This window comes from Sus scrofa, chromosome 2 (assembly GCF_000003025.6).
Source record: "Sus scrofa isolate TJ Tabasco breed Duroc chromosome 2, Sscrofa11.1, whole genome shotgun sequence".
Taxonomy (NCBI): domain Eukaryota; kingdom Metazoa; phylum Chordata; class Mammalia; order Artiodactyla; family Suidae; genus Sus; species Sus scrofa.
The window spans coordinates 27442983-27460335 of NC_010444.4; positions in this window are offsets into that span (position 1 = coordinate 27442983).

The following is a 17353-nucleotide window of genomic DNA, read 5'->3' on the forward strand; positions in this document are numbered from 1 at the left end:
AAAAATCATGTGACTATAAATGCAAATAAATTATTCACGAATTACAAATTCGTTCTTCTCACGGGAAAGCTGCATGAGATGCCTCTGCACCCTTGTTCTGAAGCCTGAAATTCAGCCCTGCACCCAGGGGAGAAGCATCAAGCCAAAGTGGCTCTTTTCCGGATTTGGGACACAATCAAAATGAAATCTGGCTCTTGGAAAAGTTTCCATTTTCACTGACCACTCATCCTCTCATTCTCAAAGATACAATTTCCACTCCTGTGATGCCAACTGGAAAATCTGAGGCACTTAAAAACTCTTGGAAGGTCCAGAAAGCCCTCCTGTTGCCAACTGCCTTTGAACAGCGCCTGCAAAGGTCCTGATTTATACATGGCTGCTGTCAGTAACTAGCTATTTGGATACATGTTAATTTATCTCTAGCAGGTAGAAGAGAGGGGGACATGTTGGTACCCAGAGTGTCTTTTTGCTTAAAGCCTTCCAGGGATTCTTAAAAAATTGTCCTAATACCATGCAAATCCCTAGTCTTTGTGTTGGTGGAATAATGGGCTTATCTTTCACGAGTGGATTTGGCTTTTCCATTAGGAAAAGAAAATTTGTTGGCTTTAAGCTGTCAAGTCTATTAGTTTTGGGTTTCTTGGCAAGGTGGCTTACTTGCATTGGGTTCAGAGTAAAGCATATTCATGCAATTGTTTTTTATTTTATTTATCTATTTATTGTTGGCCACATCCACAGCATGTGAAAGTTCTGAGGTCAGGGATCAAACCGGGGCCACAGCTGCAATCTGAGCCACAGCAGTGGCAACGCCAGATCCTTAACCTGCTGAGCCACCAAGGAACTCCACGATTGTTTTTTATTTTAGTATTGGGGTCATCTGCTACAGGGAACAAAACGAACTTTGATGAATTTAAATAATCCAAGGACTTAAAGGAAGGCTTTTAGGAACTCATAGACTCAACAAGAAGGGTATCCAATTAGGTGTAGAAACCAGGCAGATCTGGAGGCTCCAGCACAGCCTCTTTGGCAGCAGTTCTCATCCAGGCTGCATAATACAATCACCAGGGGAGATTTTAAAGCTTTTAAAGAATATCGATGTCTTGACCTCATCCTCTGGGACTCTGATTTAACTGGCCTGGGATGGGGCTGCTTTTGTTAGAGACCTGCTGTTAGAAATGACTGCTCTTTGTATATATGTATGTGTGACTGGGTCACTTTGCTGTACAGTAGAAAATTAACAGAACACCGTAAACCGACTATAACGGGGGAAAAAATCATTTACAAATAAATAAATAAATACGTAAGAAAAAAATGACTGCTCTCCAATCATCTTCAGTCTCTGAGCCACACTATTCAAGACTGAAATCCCAGGGAAGGGAGGGGCTTCCTTTGATTCACAAACCTACCCATGGACTAGGGAAAAACAGGGCACCTGGTTACTAGTCACTGGGGAAAAAGTAATTTCCCAAACAAAACTGGGATGCTTTTCAGAGAGCAAATGGAGGTTGAGCAGCCAAAATATCAAAATGACAATTCTCTATCATTTCACTTTTAGATATAAAGGCATAATTAAATTGCTACACAAACCCATGGGGAGCAGACTCCATGACTCTGGAATTTTGTGGGTTTTTTTCTTTTTTTTTTCTTTTTGCTTTTTAGGGCCGAACCCGCAGCATATGGAGGTTCCCAGGCTAGGGGTTCAATTGGAAATACAGCTGCCGGCCTACACCAGAGCCACAGCAACACAGGATCCGAGTCAAGTTTGCAACCTACACCACAGCTCATGGCAACACCAGATCCTCAACCCACTGAGCGAGGCCAGGGATTGAACCCGCAACCTCATCGTTCCTAGTCGGATTTGTTTCGGCTGCGCCACAACAGGAACTCCTGGAATTTTGTGTTTTATCAGGATCACCCTTTTCAACACAGCAGGAACTCAAAGAGACAGATACATGAACAATGCCCCTCGCATCACATTAATGTTCACGGTCAAGTTCACCATCCCAGCTGCAGCTCAAATGAAAAACACGCCTTTGCTGCAATGAGCCGTGTCCCAAGGAGGGGGCCCGGACCTTCTCCCATCACTTCCCGGAACTGGAGGTACAAGTCAGACAATGAGGATTCCTGTTCTTTCTATCTTTAAATTAGAAATCATGATGACTGCATGGACTCCCACTACAAAAAAAAAAAAAAAAAAAAAAAAAAAAACCAACAACAACCAAAAAAAAAAAAACGCCGCATTTTCCTGACAACGAACACCTCCCTCTCTCCCTTCTGCATCGTTACTGCAAACGCTCATTGTAACTAAGATGAAAAACGGTTTCTCCAAACAGCACTGAGCACTTGGTATTCATCTGATGACAGTACTGCGGGTGGAAAGAATAATGAATAGAGTATATGGGACAGACAGGTTTTGATAGGAAACATTGTACCCCATGTCTGGGATGATAAAATCTAATCTCACTAAAGAAGCAGAACTAACACAGTGACCTACGCAGCACAATTATCACGGCTCTTGACATCTCCGATGGCCTCTGAGATTGTTTCAGTGTTTGAAAAGAAGCCAAGCTTTCTCTGAACAGCCTAAACAACAAAAGGTAGAACCATGTCCGTGACTAGCCCATGTGAAATTCCATTTGGGGCCAGATGAGAGAGAGAGAGAGAACCTCTTTATATCCTGCCCCATGTTACCCGTAACTTAGTCCCTTAGTGAGGACCAAGAGAGTGAGTCCTCTCTTTACTCCAAGGGTAATCTGGGTCTTAATCTGGGGTCCAAAGACACCCTGAACTCACTGCAGTCACAAGCAAAACTCCACATGCATGTGCTCCCTGGGTAGAGGCATCACAGGTCCCATCAGATTTTTTTTATACATATATTTTTAAATTTTTATTTAATTATTTTTTTAGGGCTGCACCCACAGCATATGGAGGTTCCCAGGCTAGGGGTCTAATCAGAGCTGTCGCCGCCAGCCTACGCCAGAGCCACAGCAACGCAGGATCTGAGCCACATCTTTGACCTACACCACAGCTCTCAGCAACACCAGATCCTTTAACCCACTGAGTGAGGCCAGGGATCAAACCCGCAACCTCATGGTTCCTAGTCGGATTCATTTCCACTGCACTACAATGGGAATTTCTCCCATCAGATTTTTGAGAGGGCTAGTGACCCACAATTGTAAAGGCGTAGCCTGACAATCTTTCGGAAGCTTTAGCTTCTTCTCCTTGCCTATTCTGACACCCTCAGCTTCTACAAATAGGTCTTATCGCCAAGCCATTTGAACTTCTGGTAGAAACCAGATCTCTCTTCCAGTACTCGATGGTGCCTTCCTCGTTTTCTTGTCAGTGGTCTGTCACTGGTCAGAAGTGGAGGAGCCAGCAGCCTCAGATAATCCCAAGGGTCCACCACTTAGGCAGAAGGAGTGTCTTTACAAAGTGGTTTGACACTACCCTGTTTTCAGACAGCCATGGCCCTCAGAGATCCTGATTTGTTAGAGAAAACAAGACTTCTATACAGAAAAATAAAATGTGACTAGGAGTCTACTGGGGGAAAGATATATATTTTACAGAGCTTTTTTTTTTAAGTTTGAGCTACAAAAGCACTTCCAGATTCAAAACCTAGTACCCATAAGAAAACAGCCAAAGAGGCACTATAACTAGTCAACTGTGGCGGGTTGGAACATTATAGACTGTGTATGTCAGATCCCTCTTTCTGCACCCCCCCCCAAATCAACGTTAACCAGATAATTTCCCTATGTATCCCTCCACTCCTTGGTCTTGCATCTTATTGTATTGTTATATGGACAGTGAAGGAACCAAAAAGGATGAAAAGCCCTGCGGGACTCACAGATGGCCGGCTAACAGTTTTCACATGGTACCCTATAGGGTGAGAAGGAATGCCCTTGAGAGTATCTCAAGGGCAGGATTCCATGAAGCCTCTCTCCATACTCACGCTGCCATCATTAGTCATCCATTCAAAACAGATGGTGTTAGCAACTATTATGAATCAGGCTGCATAAAAAGTTTAAGTATATATGGCCTCCATCCTCAAGAAACTCAGATTCTAGTTGAGGAGACAGCCATCTATCCCATTAGCGACAGTACAATATAACCAGTGAAATGACAGAGAGGAACAAAGTGCTAAAACCCAGTGAAGAGGGAGCAGGCTGATTCTGTGATCCAAATACCAGATTCTTACTATTCAAAATGTAGTATGGACAAGCAAGGTGGGCATGACCTGGGGCTTGTTAGAAAGGAAAAGAAAAAAAAAAAAATTAGGAGTTCCCATTGTGCTTCAGCGGAAACGACCAGCATTCATGAGGATGTGGGTTTAATCCCTGGCCACACTCAGTGGGTTAAGGATCTGGCGTTGCCGTGAGCTGTGGTGTGGGTCACAGACATGGCTCAGATCTGGCTGGCTGTGGCTGTGGTGGAGGCCAGCAGCTGTAGCTCTGATTGGACCCCTAGCCCGGGAACTTCCATACGCCATGAGTGCGGCCCTAAAAAGCAAACCCCCCACCCCAAATGCAGACCCTCAGGCCCCACCTCAACCTGCTGAAACAGAATCTACATTTTAATAAAACCCCAGGTGATCTATGGGCACATAAGAGCTTGAAAAGCACTGTGTTAAATGTCAATGAGAAAACAGGCACCTGAGTCCCTGCTGATGTACCTACCTGCAGCTGCAAGTAGAATGTGCCAGGAATAATCAGGGGAAAAGCCTTTTACATCTGCTTCAACGTAGATGGATGCAGGATTTAGAAAAGCCTGGCTAATTAGATGTAAATGAAACAGTTCTGTCAACTCCTACACCAGAATCAGACCCTTCATGGCCTGGGCCTCGGATAATAGAGGGAAACTACTCAGTGCTCCCCCCACGGCTTGGCTGCCTAATCACTCAAGGCCTGTGCTGTACTCTCAACGGCAAAAGTGGGATTGGAACCCCACTCTCCCGACTTGCCCTCAGGAGACTGAATATTTATAGAGGGGTTATGAACACTGATTCCAAAGGTAGGGAGACCTGGGTCTGCATTTAAGCGTGGCCACTGGATAATGTGGACAGGTCATTTGATTTCTCGTCACAACTCTCAATTTGCATCTGTGAGAAGGACTAACTTATCTCAAAGACTGTCATGGGAATTTACTGAGATAACGTTGGTAAACGATCTAGCTCATGAAGTGCCTGGTATATAGTAAGAATCAGTAATATTCGATATTTTCACTATTTGTAGCTGTTGCAGCAGAATCTGGCCAGCTGTTCTCCAAACCCGTTTTCCTTCATTCCTGAGCGCACATCTGATTACTTTTTGCCAGCCTCCATTCTGTCCGGAGCAGCCACGGACTGTCTCAGCCCATGGAAGCTGGAAGAGACAGATGCTACTTCCAGGCCTGGCCCATCAACACTTCCTCCGCTCTTTCCCCAGCATGCTGCTAGATGGAGTCACTTTGGAAATCACAGAACAAGGACTGGCCGCCCCTCCATCAGCCTGGGCCTCTGAATGATGACGGGAGGGAGCGAATGACCTTCGTAACTGACTGGGCTGTGCATGAGTGAGGAATAAACTGATATTAAGTCAGCAATTTCAGGGTGTATCTGTTACAGCATCGAGGGTGTCACCTAACTACGGCTGCCCAGGACAACATGCACATTTTTCATAGTTTACCTCATGGGGTCATTGTGAGGATTGAACCTCATAAATGTGGAAATGCACTATACATTGCTAAGTGCCGTGCAAATGTTTAGAGAAAATGAAAGGAACATCAGATCCGGAGTCAGGACCAAGTTCAACTCCAAGTACTCCTGCACACAAACTGGACGATCTCGATAAATTAGTCATGCTCTCTGAGCTGATCCAGAAAAATGCGGATAAGAATAACACCTCACAGGGCTCCTCACGCAGGTAAGACAGGCTCTTACAAGTGAATGCATCATAGAAATGAAAGCTGTTATTCCACAGGCAAAATGATGTAGCGGTTAGGAACTAGTCTTCCTGAATTCAAATCTCTGATTTGCGACTTTTGGTTAGTAACCTTAGGCAAGTTAATTACCGTTTATGTGCTTCAATTTCCATATCCGTAAAATCAGGATAATAATAGAATCTATTTCATATGGTTGTTGTGAGTATTAAATGAGAAGACAGCACAGAGTTCCTAAAACAGCATCTAGATTATATGGCAAGCAATTAATAAATGTTGATAACAATTAAGATTAAACAGGAGTTCCCATTGTGGTGCAGTGGTTAACAAATCCGACTAGGAACCATTAGGTTGTGGGTTCGATCCCTGGCCTTGCTCAGTGGGTTAAGGATCTGGCATTGCCGTGAGCTGTGGTGTAGGTCGCAGACGCGGCTTGGATCCCGAATTATTGTGGCTCTGGCATAGGCCGGTGGCTACAGCTCCAATTTGACCCCTAGCCTGGGAACCTCCATATGCCTCGGGAGTGGCCCTCTAGGCAAAAAGACAAAAAAAAAAAAACAAAAAAAAATTAAGATTAAACAGACATAAGAATTACAAGCTTCAACTACCCAAAATATTCTGCTTTGAGCACTTTGGCCTCCCTTCCCATTAAAATACACAGTATTTGATAAATATAAATATTTTTGACAACTAAAATAATTAGACTTCGTCCTCTTACCATTTTTTAATATTTGTTCTTCAAGAAAATTGAGGGGGAACATACCTGTAAACAGACTGTCTCACATTCAGGAATTATCCACAGACTGGAGAAAATGGGAATATTAGTAATTATGACATTTTCCTAACCCACTCTCTGTGTTTGAGCACCAGAAACATCATAGACTTACCACTGCTGGAGTTCCCAACACTAAAATGCACATTTACCAAACTATATTTAGAACTGGAAAGATTCTAAAATTCGAAGTCTTTGTTCCACCAATAAGAAAGCTGAGATTCTGAGATGTTAGGTGTTTTGGCCAAGATCACAGCTAGTTATAAGAAGATGGATCTGAATCCGAGTCTCTCAAAGCCCCGTTCTTGGATTACTCTATCATTCTGCCCCCTAAAAATCATCTTTCCTCTAAAAGATGATCCTAAGTTTAATTTCCAAGATTTCAACTACAGGTAGGACAGTTCTAATTTATCAGCAGGCTCCCAACCAACCCTGATCAACACTGGATTCTAACACACCTGATCTTGGGTTTTCAACTTCAGACCATTACACCAGTCTTTCTATTAATCCAGAGGTCCTCAACCCTGTTGGGGCATTAGTGCCACATGAGAAATTTTCTGAAAAATGCTGATGTCTGGGCCCCATCATTCAATCATAATCTCTGAGGATGGGACCCAAGTGTCACTGTTTTTTTAAGTTTCTAAGTGATTCTAAACTGCATCCATAGTTATAAACCAGTGCTTCAGTTCATGGACTTTTGAGGACAAGAGGGTAAAAGCTGAAATGCTAGAGTTTTGCTAGAACATCCTATTCTCCAAAGCTCCATGGCTCTCACTCAGTCATTCAATGAACAGTCAAGACCTTCTATGGGCTAGCTGCTAAGGATACAAAAGCAAGAGACCACAGTCCCCGCCTCCAGAGCTCATGGTCTAGCAAACTTCCTCCATTTAGTGGGCTGAACCTTTCAGTCAGTACATATCCCCTTCCCACCGTGCAGCCCTGCCCCTCCAAACCAGTCTCTGTGGTCTGCAAGAGCCTTGCAAATGATCAACAGCTGGGGCTGAGAAAAGAGATGGTTAATAACCTTCTTCAATGATTCTGTCCTTACTGGAAACTGACCTCCACCCTCTGACATCTCGAAAACCAACCAGTCTTCTCATTACTAGATGTTATCTCTTTCCCATTAGTGGGCCTCCTACAGGTCAAGGCAGATTGAAGAAATGCAATTTACTTATGATTGAGTGAACAATCGATTATTAGGGAAATCCATGTAATACTTCTTGATATTCACCATGGGCAGGTTCTGTGGAAAATGCCAGAAGTCACTTGCTTTCACGGGTTCACAAAGTGTTTGATGACAATGGAGTGGTTCCAATAAATACAAGTGTTAGGAATGGATGAGCCAAAGTAAGTCTTGGCTTGAACAAGGCTGAGAATACCGCCATTATCAGTAACCAGGTTTCTGTGACATACCTAATCACCAGCAGAAATTGAGTTTTGCAGGCAGCTCCTTGGTTGAGTTATTCACAGATTCTTCTTCTTTTTTTTAATCTGGAAAGACCTTGACATTTGAAAGATGTTAAAAGAATTGCTAGACATAAGCCATGATCCAAAGGATAATTTGTCCTTCATGAGATGACAAAATAAAAAGCTGTTATGGTGTCTCTCCTATCAAAATCATTTATTAGCCTTTAATAAACATTCTTCTGAGTATGCTATCACTTATTACGGATGTAATTAAATTCATTATATGGAGTATAATTTCACCCATAAAGAAAATGTATAAGTAGTTAAATCTTTTTCAACAAGTTGAGTAGCAATATCCACAGGGGATTCCCTTTGAACCAAATTTGCCAAAATATAAAGTGCCAAATATCTTAAACCAATAGAAACAATAAAAATACCAAGCAAGGTGTGATTTGAAAACAATCTTAAAAGACACAGGTCCTCAAAAGCTTTGCTGACTCCAAAGGGCAAGTTGGCAAGATGACCAAATGCTCTCCCTGTGGTCCAAGTTTTCCAATGGACAGACTGTGTCAGGACGGGGTTGGGGGGACCTCCTACCTGAGAATGGGAAGCACCAAGGCTTCAATAACGAGTTAAGCCCCAAGGTGGGTTGTAAGGTTCAGGACGCTGTGAGTGCCAAAGAAGGAAGCCCTGTCTGTGCTGGTCCAAGGGCAGCTGCCGAAGTCATGGGATAAGCAAAGCCTTCAGACCCAGGGAGATGAGAAAGGACTACTTACTTTAAAGATGCAGGAAGAATTTGGTACGACATTGTAAATCAACTCTCCTTTAATTAAAAAAAAAATTTTTTTAAATAAAGATGCAGGAAGAAATAAATTATCAAAGCGAGATTGGAGAGTAAAGATATTATGGTAGATGGATAAACTCTAGAGTGGGACTGAAAAAAAAGAGGGGTAAGATAGTGATACAATGGTATGATACTGTAATTTATAATAGGAAATATATACTTGGTCTTCATCCACTCTTCCTGGCTCCTAAAACCCTTGGAATTCTCCAAGTGCTGAGCACAATAAAGGTGTCTTTTGTTATGCTAATGAGACGAGTCCTGGCTCTCAAGGACTAAGGATGGAGGCTGCCAGGAGAACCAACTGTGCAATGAAAGGGTTGGAACCTTCGATCCCATCTCCCTGACCTCCTGGGAGGGCAGAGGGGCTAGAAGTTGAATCAGTCATCAATGACTGGTGATTTAATCAATCATGCAATCATGCCTATTCAATAAAGTCTCCATAAAAACTCAAAGGACAGGGTTCAGAGAGCTTCCAGCTTGGTGAACCAGAATGCTTCCATGTGCCCCCTGGACTGTCCCCAAACTCTACAAGCACAGAAGCCCCTTTGTTCAGAACCTCACTCTATGAATCTCTTCATTTGGCTGTTGATTTGTATCCTTTAATAGTCTCTGTATTAAACCAGGAATCTATTGAGTAGTTTCCTGAATTCTGTGAGCCTCTTTAGCAAATTAATCAAACCCAAGAAGGGGTGATGGGAATCTGCGATGTACAGGTAACAACCTGGACTTGTGATTGGGGTGGGAAGTGGGGAGAGTCTTGTGGGACTGAGCCCTTAATCTGTGAAGTCTGACACTATCTCTGGGTAGACAGTGTTGAATTAAGTTGAACTGTAGGACATCCAGCTAACGTCAGAGAATTGCTTGGTGATATAGGGGTAAAACACATACACATTGTAATTGGAGTCAAATTTTTTTTTTTTTTTTTTTTTTGCTTTTTAGGGCCACACCCGCAGCATATGGAGGTTCCCAGGCTAGGGAATCGGGGCTGCAGCTGCCAGCCTACACCACAGCCACGCCAGATCCGAGCCATATCTTCAACCTACATCACAGCTCACGGCAACATTGGATCCTTAACCCACTGAGCAAGGCCAGGGATGGAACCTACATCCTCATAGATACTAGTTGATTCATTTCAGCTGAGCCACATTGGGAACTCCCTGGATTCAGAATTTTTAACAGAAAACACACAGAACTACAGAAAACCTAATTTATAGCCTGACCACACCAGTAGACTGTAACGATAAAACCACAGTCAGTGTTTATAGAAAACTCACTGCTCTCAGGCACTGTACAAAGCCTTACATATAGACCATCTCAATCTCACAACTCTATGGAAAGTGTGGTTGTGATTCTCATCCCATAGTTGGAGAAGCCACGTTACTCCAGAGTTAAACAACTGGCCAAAGTCACTCTGACTTTAAGTGGTGGAGCTCATCTTAGAACCAGCAGAGCCGTTGCTCATATCGACACACCGCACTGCTTTCGACGACACAGAAGGAATACCCGTAACTAGAAACAGAATGAAGATCCACACCGTGGGACATGGGCACCAGGAGGAAAAAGGAAAACAAATGCAGCAACACGGAGATCACAAGAGGGCAGTGATAAAGGCAAAAATCATCCAGTGAAAGGCAATTTCTAAGCAGATAGCAATCAACAAAGCTGCAGAGTTAGGCTCAGGGCTAAAGTCCAAGAGAAGTTTGGAAACTTGCACTTTACAGCTTCCTAAACTTGAAATTCAAAGAGAAGATCCAAAAGCTGCCCCTAAAATTAGGAGTTAAGGCTGAGAGTTCCCTTTGTGGCTCAGCAGTTAACGAACCCGACCAGAATCCATGACAATGCAAGTTCGATCCCTGGCCTTGCTTAGTGGGTTAAGCATCCGGCCTTGCCGTGAGCTGTGGTGTAGGTCGCAGACGCAGCTCAGATCCTGCATTGCTGTGGCTGTGGTGGAGGCCGGCAGCTGTCGCTCCGATTCGACCCCTAGCCTGGGAACTTCCATATGCCTCGGGTGCGGCCTTAAAAAGCAAAAACAAACAAACAAACAAACAAAAAAGCTAAGGCTGAAATAATCAGAATAATCTTAGGATTCCACCTTTCACATTTAGGAAAAGGATCTAGAAAGGATTATCCCAAATGAAGCCATATGCAGCCCTCAGAGCATGGACAGGACCTGACCCAGAAGAATATGGGCCAGACCTGAAGACCAAGGCCAAATGGCCATGTGAATGGTTGGGTGGATCACTACCAGAGACAGAGAAGGTCGGCGAGGAGAAAACAGGTGGCTGTCCTGCTTCCTCGCCTGTCTTGCTCAGGTGTATGCCAGAGGGAATCAGTTCTACCCTCACAATGTCTCTTTCACCATCTGGAAGTGTCATGCCCACCGTTCTAGATCAGCATCTCTCTAGGTGAATATCTCCGACCCCTGAATAGTCCGCAATCACATCCCCTGCAAGGTGATTGCCGTCAGGGCTGGCATATCAGTCTCCCAAAGGGCACCCAGAAGGTAGGATTCTCCTGCACAACCTCCAAACCCCTTGCCCACTCCCCGAATTTGTTACATTTGTTACTACTACTCAACTCACGGGAGAATTTCTCCATCTCACTTATTCTATAAAGGAGCTCATATTCTAGAACTAACCTTCATAACCTGACAAAGGCACCATCAGAAGCAGGGGATGAAGGAAGGACACATGAAGGGAGGAAAAGAAGAGGAAGAAAGAGCAGGAGAGAGAGGGAGAGGGAGGAGAGAGGAGGAAAGAAAAAGAGAGGATGGGGAGAGGAAGCAAAGGAAGAAGAGGGAGAGAAAGATGCTGGGTGGTGGTTTATCTCTCTTCCAAAAGGATCGGGAAACACTAATTTAAAATATACACAATGGAATACTATTCAGCCATAAAAAAGGATGACATCATGCCATTTGTAGCAACATGGATGGAACTAGAGAATCTCATACTGAGTGAAATGAGCCAGAAAGACAAAGACAAATACCATATGATATCACTTATAACTGGAATCTAATATCCAGCACAAATGAACATCTCCACAGAAAAGAAAATCATGGACTTGGAGAAGAGACTTGTGGCTGCCTGATGGGAGGGGGAGGGAGTGGGAGGGATCGGGAGCTTGGGCTTATCAGACACAACCTAGAATAGATTTACAAGGAGATCCCGCTGAATAGCATTGAGAACTTTGTCTAGATACTCATGTTGCAACAGAAGAAAGGGTGGGGGAAAAACTGTAATTGCAATGTATACATATAAGGATAACCTGACCCCCTTGCTGTACAGTGGGAAAATAAAAAAAACAAAAACAAAAACAAAAAAAAAAAAAACTTCCCTGTTCTTAGTATGAAAAAAAAATAAAAAATAAAAAAAATAAAATCACCAATAAGACACTAATTTAAAATCACCAATAAGCAAGTAGTGTTTGTCCCAGTCATGGATATCTAGGAAAATTTTAAAACCTATTTTTACAATGTAGCATATTTAAAGAAAGTCCTTAGATACATATAATTATTACATATATGCCAACAAGGAACTCAGTGACATTCAGCATTAATTTTTTTTTTCCTTTTTTGGTCTTTTCAGGGCCACACCTGTGGCATATGGAGGTTCCCAGGCTAGGGGTCGAATCGGAGCTACAGCTGCCAGCCTACGCCACAGCCACAGCAATGCAGGACCCGAGGCTCGTCTGTGACCTACACCACAGCTCAGGGCAACGCCAGATCCCTAACCCACCGAGCAAGGCATGGGATCGAACCCACAACCTCATGGTTCCTAGTTGGATTGTTTCCGCTGCACCATAATGGGAACTCCTAGCATTAATTTTTAATTAATTTCTTTTTTTTAAATGGTACAGAATTTCTGTCTTAGCCTAGTGGAAAGGATAAGCATATTTATTGAGAAGCCTTGGTTTTATACCCATTGAAACAAAATAGCAATGTCCCATTGTTACCATCTTTATTTAACCTAGCTCTAGAAATGTCTGCAGATAACCATTCAAGAAAAAAATAACTTGCAAAGATGGTGAAGGAAAAAAAAATAGAAGTATCAATATTTCCACATGACATGTCTGTATTCCTAGAAAATTCAAGGAAATTAACCAGAAAATGACTTGCTCAAAATTACGGATATAAATCTTCAAAAATCAATAACTTTTGCTTACACTGGTGCCAGACAGCTTAAAAATAAAAAATCAGGGGAAAAAAATGCTATTTGCATTAGGAATACAAAACGTCAAATTCCTGCATATTCATTTAACTTGAGAGGTACAATGCTTAAAGAAGATTGTGAAACTCTGAAGAAATTTGAATAAATCAAATGATGCTCCCTGCTCCGAAGGAAAATTTCCAACTTCCTCTGAGAGAAAGAGGAAGAAGCAGAAGCCTGGGCATGATGGGGGACATGGGGTGTGGCCACGGGCTTAAAAGGGACAATTAAGGGCATAGAGATGGTTCAGATGGTAAAGATGACTATATGCCCTATGTTGACATAAATGAATCCAATAGCTACTAAGACCTATTGGAATACTTTCTAGAAGGGGGCAAATGCAGAGTAAATCTCATCTGGAGAAATAAGGAATAATGCTTTTTTTTTTTTTTAAGAAATGAGAGTGAATCCACCCTATTGGATTGTAAACTAAAAAGCTGCAGCCATTAGAACTGGAGGAGTTGTATTAAAAACCAAGTGTCACTGGGCTGCCCTACACTTCAGAGACATAATTCAAACTATGGAAGGACTGTAACAAATTACACATTAGATGCAATACAAAAGTGAAAAAGTAATTACTGTTAAATGTCAACTCAAATAAAAAGGATTTATTTTCACCTTGGGTCCTGGTGATACAAAATAAATTTCAAACAGGCAACAGATTATGTATTAGAACCACCAGAATTCCATTAGAAATGAAAAATGAAGATGAGAGTGTGGTCTTACTACTAAGAAATAAAAGAGGAAAGATCAACAGGTACGAAAAATAAATTAAAAGTAAGGTAGAAATAGGACAAACAGAACTGATAAAGCTTTCACTATCCAAAATAGTGCATATAAAGAACTGAGATAAATCTATACAAAAAGCCCAAATTCAATTCCTTAAGTGGGCCAGAGAAGACGGTCCACTTAACCCAAAGGGTATCTACCATAGGAAAAATAAAGAAAGAGAAATGCACTGTTCCTATCCATCACAGCAAAAGCAACCAAAATAACTTTAAGGCAATTCTAAACACCTTAAGCTAAAATAAATACAAATGGGAAAATTCAATGCAAATAAGTAGTGATAGTAGATTATGGTTGCATTCTTTCACTAACAGCAAAGGTGGACTCCTCCCACATGATATCCTGGAGCGCTTATGGTTGCTTCCTGGTGGCCATGTGCCACCGATATCAGAAGCCGAGGCAAATCCACAGAAACAGAGCGAAGACTGGTAGTTGCCTAGGGCTGGGAAGGTTGGGGGAAGGGGGTGGGGAGTGACAGCTAAAGAGTACAGGGTTTCTTTTTAAAGTAACACAAATATTCTGAAATTGTGACGCTTGCATAACTCTGTGAATATATCAAGTCACTGAATTATACACTTTCAAGGGGGAATTGCATGGTATGTGAACGATGTCTCAATCAAGCTGTTAAAAACCATATACACACCCCATTAATAAGACCCTCCCTCCAACCTGGATATGCAGAGGCCTGTGGCCAAATTTAAATTGACTTAGTTAAATCCAAAGTTAACAGGATGGTTCTTGTAGCCCAGTCTTCTAGAACAAGTCCCTGCCTGCTAAACATATCACAACTTCTAAATGGAGATCTTGGGTAGAGTTCTCAGCTCTCTTCTCCCACCCTTGCTTAGTCCTGATGGTCCTATCTTTTCTTCTTTTTTCCTCTTTTAAAATCAGTCTAATTCTCTAGCAAAATGGGACCAGCACTGGCTCGTCTTCCCTCCCAACAATTCTGCTAAAAACGCACGTCTCAATTCAATGTTCAGACCTCAGGTTATGCTCTTAATAACAGGAGAAAAGATTTGAGAATCACAAGCTTTCTTTTATGTCAGTACAACTGAGAGCCTTCTCATGCCCCCGACGCCGCTTTCATTTCAGATTTTCTAATTCAACTTTTAAATTTCCCACTGATTTTCCATTCTATTCCTGGCATGGCCTCGCCTTTCTCTTTGGCTCAGCCACTTCAAGGACCAGCTTGTCCTCTGTGTAGCCCAGACCTCCTGCCCACTGCTGCCTTACTTTTGGGTCGAAGATTTATTTTCACTCTTTGCCAACCTCTCTCAGCCTGGAAGCCCCCCAGTCCCATCCCTTAACAAGCCATTTGTAAATTCCATGGCCTGGCTTTGCTTCCTAATGCTGGCCAATCTCAGAGGAGGAAAGGCCAGGTGGCTGCTCCGGGGGGGTCTGTGTGTGACTTGAATGCCCTCTGGCCTTGCCTCGGAGCCTCCCCCATAGCCACAAGGGCAGCTGACAGCTCCCACCCCAGGACACCCCCGGCCTCTCCAGACCCCAGCTGGCAAATCCACAGACCTTGGCCATGCCTCCTCTCTACCCACACAAAGGCAAAGAGGACAAAGACACCATGCCCTTCACTGTTGGAAAGAAAACTGAAGTTCTGCAGATTTGTATATATCCCATGTATGGCTTTAAACGCCTTGGCTTCTGTTCTGGGCTCTGTCATTTACTAAGTGGGTGGTGCAAAGGGACAACCTACTTAGCCTCTCCAAGACTCCCTTGCCTCATCTGTGAAGATGGGGACAAAAAGATTGTGCGGATTTTATGAAATGGTGTAAATAAAGGACTTGCAATTGTGGTCCTTCTCTCAGTTTACATAAAGCACAATTGAGATGACTCTTCACCTGAAGCACAACATGAAAAATCAGAGGAGATCATTATACAACTATAGATGTGATACATTCATGTGAGTCATAAAAATTTTTTTTAATTTTTTTAAAAAGAAATTTAATATATAACAGAAATGGCATGGCATTAAAAAAACAAATACATAAAAAAATAAAACCGTCAAAAAAAAAAAATCAGAGGAGAAAGATGCCTTTACTCTCTGTGACCAGCTCTCTGGAGAACAGAAATGGACGGCTCCCCGCCCACCAGCCCCCCTTGTTGCTATGCAGCCTTCTGCGGGTGGAGCCCAGCAGCTCTGAGAATCGGCTCCATGTGCTTAGAGCAGCTCTGCAAAGCCTGAAAAACCTCTTTCTCTCTGTTCCTCCCCTCAACCAGTTCAGGCCAATCTGTGTTTTTCCCAGGACAAAACTGTAATCCCTGCAAGACACAGCTTTGCAGAAACCCTTGCCCAGGCTGGGGGCTGCAAAGCCAGCCATGCCTGTCAGGCTGGAACAAAACTTGTCTCTCTCAGAGCCCTGTTAGCATGGCTTCCACTGGCAGCAGCTGCAGAGGGACTGCAGGTGCAATCGATACCATGTCATCGGTGAGTCCAAGGTCAGAGGCATCTGCATACCCCTGAAGACAAGGACTTTACTGTCACTGGGGATTTCCCCCCCACCCCATGCCCTTTTATGGTAGGGAAGTGAATCCCAGAGAAAAACTCAAGCCTTGCCCTTCTCTGGGACAAGGCAATACCTCTCTGGCTGGACCCTTGCCTACTGTCCAAGGACGACCCACTCATCTGTCTTTCATTTCGCGGGTTTCCAAACCACACGCTGTTCTAGCAGAGCAAGTGCTCTGTGGCCCTGGGGCTGTTCCCTGGTCCATGAACTGAGGCAAGGCTGAAATATGTTCCTGCAGTGACATAGGCGGGCACACGTTTGTGCATTTAGCAAACATTTATTACACACCTGCTGTGGGTTGGTCACTGTGCTGGGTGATAGGGACATAAAGACAGCACAGTCCTTGAGAAGCTGGCAGTCCTGGAGTGGAGGGAGGGAGGGAGCAGGTAAGGACAACCCTGGAGGGTCAGAAGTGCTCAGGCAGAAGGACAGCAAATAAGGGAGCCTCACCTGGCCCCCAGTGGTTCCCAAGGCAAATGGTACCTTAACGCAGCTGGAAAAGAAAGGACGACTTAGCCAAAGAGAATTGTGTGCAAAGGGTTATGCATGTGAGTGTGTGTGTGTGTGCGCGCGCGCCTGGGCACCCCTTCCAGGTATCCTCCACCACAAATTCTTTATAATGGGGCCTTTCTAAAAACCCCACATTAAAAATCTTACATCTTGAAATGTATTGTGTTCCATCCCATTGGGCAGAAGGTCAGAGAGAACATTTGTGTGCGTCATGCCTCACAGGATTTCTATATCCTGTGAAATGTACAGTCACTCTTTCTGAGGTGTCAGAGGCAAGCTGCCTGGCTCCCTCCTCAGTGTGCCTGAAGCATGGGGGCTGTTCTACCCAGAGACACCTTTCCTCCCCTTGGGCTCAGGTCCCCCTGAGCGGGCTCAAGGAAGGCTTCTCCAGAGGGAGCTGACT